Source organism: Nicotiana tabacum, unplaced genomic scaffold (genome assembly GCF_000715075.1).
Source record: "Nicotiana tabacum cultivar K326 unplaced genomic scaffold, ASM71507v2 Un00074, whole genome shotgun sequence".
Lineage (NCBI taxonomy): Eukaryota > Viridiplantae > Streptophyta > Magnoliopsida > Solanales > Solanaceae > Nicotiana > Nicotiana tabacum.
Window position 1 is genome coordinate 7,348 of NW_027438312.1, and position 10,856 is coordinate 18,203.

A 10,856-nucleotide genomic window follows, 5' to 3' on the forward strand; every position below is an offset into this window, starting at 1 on the left:
ATATAGTCATCTGCGTCATATTTGCGCTAATCCGAGCTGTATAACTCAAATGCTGGGGATCCAAGGATAGAAAAGATCTTACCTCGAATATCAGATAGGTCACACTCCCCTAACTTGTTAATTAAAGCACCCATTCCCCTTAATTTATGTACTCAATTTTCAAATTTTCAGTGTCAGAAATTAAACATAGAAAAACAAAAACAAGAGACACTGCATCATTCAAGACAAATCAAAGAATTGCATATTGATTAGTAAAAGAGAAAGGTATACAGTAAGAAGAGGGTATCAGCCACTATGCATATAACAACAACAACAACAACAACCCAGTATAATCTCACTAGTGGGGTCTGCGGAGAGTAGTATGTACGCAGACCTTACCCCTACCTTGGGGTAGAGAGGTTGTTTCCGATAGATCCTCGGCTTCCTCCCTTCAAGAACTCCCCACCTTGCTCTTGGGGTGACTCGAATTCACAACCTCTTAGTTGAAAGTGGAGGGTACTCACCACTAGACCAACCCACTGTACATACAAAACAATATTTGAGGGCCTACCCTATACAAAATTCTTTGCTTGTTCGAATCTCATCAGCAAAATTAAAGCGACTCAGATTGGACAGATCAAAACAAATACTAGTATTTCAGTAGTCCACTACGTTATTAGCATGCAACTCCAATAAATGCCTTAGACCATCTCTAAATCGTCCATAAACCTTAGAACGGTGCCTTTCTGCTACAACTATATGATGATTTGTTGTGAACTTAAACTCTGGAAATACCAAACCGTTTTTGCTGAAAAGAGTATCAATCATATTCTTCGAAGCCTCCGGTGTCAGTCGAAATCCATTCCAATGTATATGCGAAGCCCGATAATAACATGCTACAACTCCTTCCTCTCCACACTTCTTATGCGGATCAAAATTAAACGGACCACTGTCAGTACTACCACAACAAACCTTCATCAATGTCTTAGTGATAGGCTATATGTATATCCCTGTTATGTTTTGATGGTCTAACAAACTTACTGTCAAGAACCAGATAAGGAACCTGTTACACATTCTCAAAACCTTAAGATCAAAAGGTTCCAGCTTGGGATATGGTTCAACTCTTCAGAGTCAAAGGAACAACAGAGGGAACACATAGCTACCGTTTCCCGAGAAAACTGCACAAGTCAACTGCTCGAGCTGTAAAGTTGCTGCCTGCACATGCTACAGTGCAGCAGTCAACTTTATGGGGAGTGCTCTTTACCTAACTTGCTTACATCATTCAAGTGATGTCACAAATGAGTTATTTACATCAAGAAAAGGTAAAACAAAACACTTGCACATTCAAGAATGAAAAGCAACATTCTCTCAAGTCTGTGTCAATCTTGCAAGTGATTCTCAAGGGCATCAAGAACAAAGAACAACATAACAAAGGACCAGCTTCTTGTATTGAGTCATCATATGTCCTTAGTTGTGTTTCACCTTTGTTAAAGCACTTCAATTGTAATTCCTACTTAGCTTGTTTAGAAGCATTGCGTAGGAAACCCTTTGTAAATCATAAACCATTGTATTTGTGTCTTGGCTAGAGTTAGTCGAGTTGTAAATTCTTTGTAATAGAGTAATTAGAAAATGGCTTGTAATAGAATATTACAAGCTAGTGAGGGATTAAGAGGTTACTTCCTAGGTTACATAGGTTGTAATCTGAAAATTGCTCAGTAGTGAAGTTGAAATCCTATAAGGGTAGGTCGTGGTTTTTAATCCCGTTGAGCTGGGAATTTTCCACGTAAAATTCCTCTTGTTATTTACTTACTACAATGTGCATGGTTTCTGTGGAAACTTATATGTGTGGGAACTAATAGAGAACCTGGTTCTCTATATAGTTTGGTGGACCCTCGAATTCTATAAATTGGTATCAGAGCCCGTTCTTTCTATCAGGCTAACCCCTAGAAAGGATCCTCATGGCTGATCCACCAAACTTTGAAGAATGTCAATCAACTTATAGATCACCACGATTTAATGGCCAATACTATGGATGGTGGAAGACAAGGATGCATGATTTTATCATGGCTGAAGATTCATAGCTCTGGGATGTTATCTGCGATGGTCCCTTCGTTCCTATGAGAACCATTGGAGAACCAGCAGTGACAGTTCCCAAGTCTAGGCGTGTCAATCTACCAAGGAGATCTGGGAGGCACTCCAAATAGCACACGAAGGGACAACTCAAGTCAAGCAGTCGAAAATTGATATGCTAACCACTGAGTATGAACTCTTCAGGATGAAAGACGATGAGTCCATTCAGTACATGCATACTCGCTTCACCTCTATCATCAATGAGCTCTATTCCCTAGGAGAAATCATTCCAAGGAACAAACTTGTCAGGAAAATACTCAGTATATTACCTGGTTCCTGGGAAAGCAAAGTAAATGCTATCACGGAGGCAAAGGATCTACAAAAGCTAACCATTGATGAACTCATTGGTAATTTGAAAACTTATGAAATTAAGAAGAAAAAGGATCATGAGATAAGAGAACCCAAAAGGGAGAAGAACCCGGTCCTTAAGACAGACAATAATGAATCAAGTGGTGAGGATGCTGATATGGCTTATTTGACAAAGAGATTTTAGAAAATGGTCCGCAAAAATAGAGGTATTCCGAAGAAGGGCAGCTCCAGCAAGCCAAGAGGATAGGACATATGTCATAAGTGCGGGAAGCCAGGGCACTTCATCAAGGATTACCCTCTCCTCAAGTAAGACCAGTACAAGCACAACATAGACAAAGCAGCCAAGAAGAACCCGATTCCTAACAAAAGATTTAAAAGAAAAGAAATTGTTGATAATATTGTGAAACAATCTCTTGCTGCATGGGGAGACTCTTCTAGCGAATCTGGAGAAGATGATGCACAAGGTGACACCTCCATGATGGTAGTAGAAAGTGAAGGAGTTGCTTATGATTCCATTTTTTCCCTGATGGCAAAATCTGATGATTATGAAGACAATGATGATGATGTGGTAAACTTTCTGGATGTTCAAAGAAATTTGAAGTCTTACTCTCAAAAAAAGCTTATATATTTGGCTAATGTTTTAATTGATCCTTATCACAGTCTCATTAGTGATAGAAATGTGCTAACCAAGGAACTAGGAGAAATAGAACATGGGAGAGATGATCTAGTGGTGGTTATGGCTGATCTAAGAGAGACCATTGAGAGTTTAAAAAGGGAAAAGGATATTTTGACTGAGAGAAGTGCAAACATAGAGCATGAGAGATATGACCTATTAGTAGTAGTTGTAGACCTAAAGGAAACAATTGAGAAACTCAGAAGGGAAAGTAGGCCTATGAACACCCAAAAGGGAAAGGAAGTTGCAAGTAAGGCACACCTTATGCTTGAAGATGAGATAAAATAAGTGAAATCTAGTCTGTGTGCCGAACTTGAGAGAAACAAACAACTTCAGGAAGATCTAGGCGGTGTTAAGAATGATCTAGAAAAATCACTCAAGTGAACCTGGTCCTCTGATGCTATCATTGCCTTGTATAAAAACAATGGGGGTAAAAGGAAAGTGATAGGGTTCCAAAGGGAAAAGACTCCTTACAACCCTCATAGAAAGTATGTTACTGTACCTGATAACTGGCTTTGCACTCACTGTGGTAATACTGGGCACTTTAAGGAAACTTGTAAGGCCAAGTTTCAGTCTCAACAGAAAAATAAAGTTTTTGCTAAAAAGGTAACTACTGTTAGAGAACGTGGTCCCTCATATAAAAGATGCATGATGCCTGCTTGGACAAAAAAGGTCCTGATTCATCCCTTTCTCAATTACAAGGGACCCAAACTTGTTTGGGTTCCTAAGTCTAACCCTTGATTTCCTTTTCCAGGGAGCAGTGAAAGGGAGCAGCCAATAATGGTACATGGATAGTTGTTACTCGAAGCACATAAGTGGGAGTACAAATGATTTACTTTCACTCAAATACCTGCAAGGATGGAGTGTATCCTTTGGAAACGGCAAAAAAGGATACATTCTGGGAATTGGAAGAATTGGGAAGTTTCTTTCTCACTCAATTGAAAATGGGTACTACGTGAATGGGTGGAAGTACAACCTGTTAAGTGTCTCCCAAATCTGTGACAAGGGAAACAAGACTGGTGATCTCAGCTGTCTAAGTGTTATTGATAATGATGCTGAACTATGGCACAGAAGGCTGGGTCATGCAAGTTTCACGTTGCTGAACAAGTTGGTCAAGAAGGACCCGGTTTGTGGCCTGCCCAACTCAAGCTTCAAGGATCACAAGGTGTGTGATGCAATGTGTTAAGGAATGTATACATGTGATCTTTGATGAATCTCACCACTCATGTGGGAAGGATTCACATGATAAGATTGATCAAGAGGGAGAATAGTCAATTGTCCCTAGTGAAGTCATTGACATGGCAAATGGAAAAACTGACATGATGAGTCACGTCAAGGATTCAAATGACAATGGCACATCTGAATCTCCAGCTAACATAGAGGAACCTGGTTCCTCAATCACAACAACTGAAGCTGAAAACATAGTTGCTAATGCAGATCAAGGGACCCCACATGTAGAGAGAGAATCACATTCAGAAATACCTGGACCTTCCCACAACAAGGTTCGGGTGTCTAACTGGAAACACAAAAGTTCACATCCTCTGGAAAATGTGATCACTCCTCTTGATTCATGAATTCAAACCAGATCAAAGGCAAGGTTTGTAGTTCAAGGGTACAATCAGGAAGAAGGGATTGACTATGATGAAACATTTACCCCAGTTTCACGAATGGAGGCAATCAGAATCCCCATTACCTTTGCGTCTCATATGAAATTCAAATTGTTTCAAATGGATGTCAAAAGTGAATTTCTGAATGGCTTTCTAAAATTAGAAGTTTATGTCAAGCAACCTCCTGGATTTGAGAATCACGAGTATCCTGAGCATGTGTTCAAATTGGACAAGGCATTGTATGGGCTAACGCAGGCTCCCCGGGCTTGGTATGAAAGGTTGTCAAAGTTCCTTCTAGAAAATGGCTTTACAAGAGGGGAAATTGACAACACTCTTTTTCTGAAGAAACGAGGGAGGAACCTACTCATTGTTCAAGTATATGTTGATGATATCTTTTTCGGAGCCACAACCGACTTTCTTTGTGAAGAGTTTGCAAAACTCACGAGGAGTGAGTTCGAGATAAGTATGATGGAAGAATTAAATTTCTTTTTGGGATTTCAAGTGAGGTAATCTCAAAAGGTGACATTGATAAGTCAGCAGAAGTACATCAAGGAGCTGCTGAAAAAGGTTTGATATAGAAGCATCCAAAGTTATTGACACACCTATTGCCACAACTACTTGTCTAGACATGGATGAACCTGGTTCCCATGTAAATCAGACCATGTATAGAGGGATCATAGGATCACTTTTGTATCTCACAACAAGCAGACCAGATATCGTTTTCAGTATGGGACTGTGTGCCAGGTTTTAGTCTAATCCCAAGAAATCTCATCTGAAAGCTGCCAAAAGAATCCTAAGGTATCTCAAAGGAACGCAGGACCTAGTTCTCTACTATCCCTCAGGAGATAACCTTGACTTAATAGGGTATGTTAATGTTGACTATGCTGCTTATCTGGTGGATAGGAAAAGTACTTTTAGTATGGCACATTTTCTGGGTTCGTGTCTAATCTCACGGGGCACAAGAAAAACAAAACTCAGTGGACCTTTCAACTGCTGAAGCTGAGTATGTGGCAACTGCCTCTTGCTATGATCCACTGCTGTGGATCAAGCAGCCGCTAGAAAGGTTCGAGACAATGTTGAGAAAGGGCTCATCTGCATGAAGTTTTGCAGCATAGAAGATCAAATTGCAGATATCTTTACCAAAGCACTGAGCAGAGAGAACTTTGAAAAGAATCGCTTGGCACTAGGGGTGATGAAGTCTAGCCAGGGACCTGGTCCCACGATGATTGGCTATGAAAGAAGTGTATAGGTAAAATAGCTAAAAAGTATTTTCTAGCAAAGTCTAACTCATCTCTATACCGTTACATGTAGATATGAATGGCGATTACAGAGCAGACAAGTAGCTAATGCATTGCACGATTGGTCAAAGGATGAGGCTTACATTTTCAAACTCTGTGAGGGAACCAGGTTCCTTTGACACAGGTTAGTAGCTCCTTTATACTTTCATGCATAATTTTTTAAACGGCTGAAATGGTGCCACGTCATTATATTGTCAATTTCTTTTTGCTTCTTGAATCAAAGTGTCTCACCCTTTATAAAGCGACCCGAATACCCAAAATTGATACCCCAACCGGTCTATATCTCCTCTCAAATAAATCTATTCACAGTCACTTTCAGAACTGTTCATATCACGAATCCAAAATTCCCCTTTTCCCCTTCTTCAAATTCTCTTCTTCAACTAAATACACTCGACCATGTCTGACAATCAGGAAACACAAAATGTTCCAAGTGTCATCCTCACTGTGTCCTCACCTGTTGAAACATCAGTACCGGATAGTACTACTGGGGCACCAACTGAGGGACCTGATCCCTCCACCCAAGAGGAGCCAACCCTTGGTTCCTCTTAAGCAACCCAGGTCAGTACTTATCCTACTTCCTCTTCTCACTTCTACGCTGAGCCTTTGTCCATGGTTGTTCCTGAAATGAGATCGTTATCTGAAGGGGAGAATGAGGACGGTGTAGATGATTATGATAATGTGGCTATTGCTAGTTTTATCAAGGTTAGGAGTAGACATGCCACTACTCAAGTGCCAACTCCTAAGAGACCTATCAATAGGTTGCAGAAGAAGGAAGAATTTGAGTCAGTTTTAAGGAAACGAAGAAGATGAGATTGGTGAAAGATGGAAAGGTTGTAAATGAGAAGGTAGTGCCTCCTGCACTAGTCGTTGATGTTGATGATGAGGTAGAAGAGGAACCTGGTTCCTTGGTTCGTAAGTCTTCAAAGAAACTTACTATTCCAAAGTCCAAAAGGGAGTCATCTGTGAGTGAAATTGACTTGAGCAAGGTTGAGGATGAAAAATCTTGTGGAAAGGTAGTTGAGGAATCTGGGGAACAAGTGATAGAAGAATCAGTTGAAAAAGTGTCTACGAAAAAGGTGTCTGGGAAATCTGCTGAGAAAGGAAAGAGTGCTCGCACATCAGTAAAAAGGAAGGGTGATGCTAGTGAGGAACCTGGTTCCTCCAAAAAGACCAAGATTGATGATACCCAGGATGCTAGCAAGGAAAAATTGAAAAATCAAAAGGTGCTATGGGGCCATACATTTGCCCTTGATATTCTAGATATGGCTGGCATGCGCCAATTGGTGGAGATCTGTGAATTTCAATAGTGGACACACCTGTTCACAGGTGACTGTCCCAAAGTTTATGAGGACGAAGTGCGTAGTCTTTATGCCGACATTTTTACAGTTGAGGATGATCATATTTGTGTGATGGTGAATGGTATTGATCTTGTGATGGACTCTGCTGTACTGGGAACTATCTTGGGAGTGCCTGGTGAGGGTTTGTCTTCTGTTCAGGGAACCTGCTCTTCGAACTTTAGAAATGCTATCTTGAAGGATAAGGCAGTCCAACAAGGGGAACAGGTACATAAGAAGGCCCTCCTTCCAGTGTACCAACTGTTGTTTGAATTGGTGAACAAGGTTTTGCTCCCTCGTATAGAACAAAGGTCCATTATATCTCGGGCAGACTTGGTTCTCATGGAAGCACTAGATAGATACACAACTATCAACATGCCTGGCATCATGATAGAACACATGCAGAAGGTGGCAAAGTTCAAGGATGGTAATCATGGGATGCCTTACGGGTTCCTCCTTACTAAAGATTTTGAGTTCTTCAAAGTCCCTTTGGAAAACTCCAAAGTGGGTACTCGTAAGCAAACCTTCTCTAAGACCACCCTCGAGGAATGTGAGTGTATAGATAAGGTTGGAGGGGTTGGCAGCACTTCTACTATCTCCTAGTTGATCAACGCCTAAAATAGTGCCACTGATGAGATAAGGAAGCTGAAGGCAAGGAATTCCATTCTTGAGGGTCAGCTAAGTTAGCTTCAGGAGGCACCTAGTTCTCACAGCTCTCACAGCACAGAGGTTGCCCGTCTGACCAAAGAAAATGCCAACCTCAGGAAACAAGTTGAGGACCTGAAGGAGAAACTGCTCAATGAGCAGATGTCAGCTAATGCTCGCATGGACATCCTTCTTAAAACCCTTGCCTCTTCATCTAAGCCTTTCCACTCCAGTGCTCCCTAGAACGTGTTCCCTTTCCAGTATCAAATGCTAGTGTCTGTCCTTTGTTTTAGTTCTGATGATGTTTATGATTGGTACTTCTGTTTTTGCTGTTTTTTATTTTGTGGATGTGTTGGTAACAATGGAACTACTCCCTGCTTAATTTCCAAAAATTAATAGAAGTTTCATCCTTTTGCTGTGTACGTCTTGCTCTTTATACTCTGTTTTTAGTCATGTTGTGTGCACACAAGTGGCATGAGTCAACTCAAGCTAAACTTCTTTCTTTTGTAAGCCTGTTACTAATCTTTTTATGATGCCAAAAGGGGGAAAAATAATTCAGGGGGAACAAGTTGGGTAACTGATTCAGGGGGAACTTAGGAAATGCTGGTTCTTAGGGGGAACATGAATTATAAGTTTGTCATCATCAAAACGGGGGAAATTGATAGGCTATATGTATATCCCTGTTATGTTTTGATGATCTAACAAACTTATTGTCAAGAACCAGATAAGGAACCTGTTACACATTCTCAAGACCTTAAGATCAAAAGGTTCCAACTTGGGATATGGTTCAACTCTTCAGAGTCAAAGGAACAACAGAGGGAATAGATAGCTACCGTTTCCCGAGAAACTGCACAAGTCAACTGCCCGAGCTGTAAAGTTGTTGCCTGCACATGCTACAGTGCAGCAGTCAACTTTATGGGGAGTGCTCTTTATCTAACTTGCTTACATAATTCTAGTGATGTCACAAATGAGTTATTTACATCAAGAAAAGGTAAAACAAAACACTTGCACATTCAAGAATGAAAAGCAACATTCTCTCAAGTCTGTGTCAATCTTGCAAGTGATTCTCAAGGGCATCAAGAACAAAGAACAACATAACAAAGGACCAGCTTCTTGTATTGGGTCATCACATGTCCTTAGTTGTGTTGCACCTTTGTTAAAGCACTTCAATTGTAATTCCTACTTATCTTGTTTAGAAACATTGCGTAGGAAACCCTTTGTAAATCATAAACCCTTGTGTTTCTGTCTTGGCTAGAGTTAGTCGAGCTGTAAAGTCTTTGTAATAGAGTTATTACAAAATGACTTGTAATAGTGTTTTACAAGATAGTGAGGGATTAAGAGGTTAATTCATAGGTTACATAGGTTGTAATATGAAAGTTGCTCAGTAGTGAAGTTGAAATCCTACAAGGGTAGGTCATGGTTTTTAATCCGGTTGAGCTAGAAATTTTTCCACGTAAAATTCCTCCTGTCATTATTTACTATAGTGTGCGTGGTTTCTGTAGGAACTTATATCTTTGGGAACTAATAGAGAACCTAGTTCTCTATATAATTTGGTGGACCCTTGAATTCTATCACTTAGTCTTAAATCCCAAGAATGCATGATTGCGTAGAATTGCCATAAACGCCTTGAAATAATCTGCATATATGATCTCAACTTCAGGGTACTTCAATCGTAGCTCCTCCAACGCTTGCCATAGATGATCATTGTGCAATGTTGCAAACAAATTTAGTCCTTTGTGACATTGAATTTTCCTGCTATTATCGGGAAACATCGTTTGAAAACCTAGAAGGCAACCAATTGGAATAATTCTAGAAACCACAAAGTGTTTGGCCTCTGCATCTTTGATCAGTTGTTCGATAGAACTCTTGATTGTCTCCACAACATCACGGACAAGTTTGGACACTTCAGAAATAGATTTTGTATGCAAAAGAGAGTACATGTAATCATTAAAACCAGGCTGAACCATAAACACGATAGCTTTCTGAAGAACCTGCGAGTGATGAGACTGCTGAGGCGCTTGGGATGCCATTCTTTATGAAGGAAAAGGGACTCATAACTGTTGCTGCAGGTGTCATGAAACTAATACCGGACTCAAACTCAACACCTTCTTCGGTGTAATGTTGTAGAGAAGGCAGACCAAGCACAATGGCTAAATGATCAGAAGTAGAAGCAGAATCACTGTCTCCGAGGCTGTAAATGGAATAAAACGGGGAAGTTTCAGCCTGCGCGAAAAAGAAAGAGGAGATTACTAATAGAAAGATGAAGAAACAATGGTTGGTAAGGGAAGCCATTGAAAGAGAAGAAACAACGATCAGGGAATTAAAGGAGGTAGGGGAAAACTTAGTTTAGGTTAGGAAAAGTTCTGACTGCGGCAGATTTCCATATATTCTTTATGTTTTACTTTTGCTTCAAGTTTCTATTAGAGAAACGCTTGAATTTGCTTGATTAAAAAGGCCTACTATTTAGGTAGGAAGGTTGATGTTTCCATATTCAATTTTGACGCAGAATTTAAAACTATAAGGTAACTTTATTAAATGCCAAGAATTAGGAAAAGAATTCTGAATGGATTTCATTTAGGGAAACTTTCATAAGTATCATATTTTTAAATAATAGTATACACAGAATCCTAACATCATTAAGTATATATCAAATGAGGCAGTGTATTATTTACATTTGTAGATACCTAAAAGAATTTGGCATCTTCTTGATGTCCGAGAATGTCGCAATTTCATCCCAAAAATCTCTCCTAAAAAGTTAGGACTTCACTTTTATCTCCTTAATTCTTGCCATCATCTCCTAAATACATTCATTGCCAACACATCATTCCCTTCCCGCCCATAAATCATGTTTAACTTCTCCTATATTCTTTTCCAATAGCCT

At 40.0% G+C, this 10,856-nt stretch overlaps 1 pseudogene; it reads right to left on the reverse strand.

Annotated features, from left to right (window-relative positions):
- Positions 1-636: 636 nt before the first annotated feature.
- On the reverse strand, positions 637-10,352 carry LOC142178930 (GDSL esterase/lipase At1g28650-like; annotated as a pseudogene).
- Between the last annotated feature and the right edge of the window lie 504 nt (positions 10,353-10,856).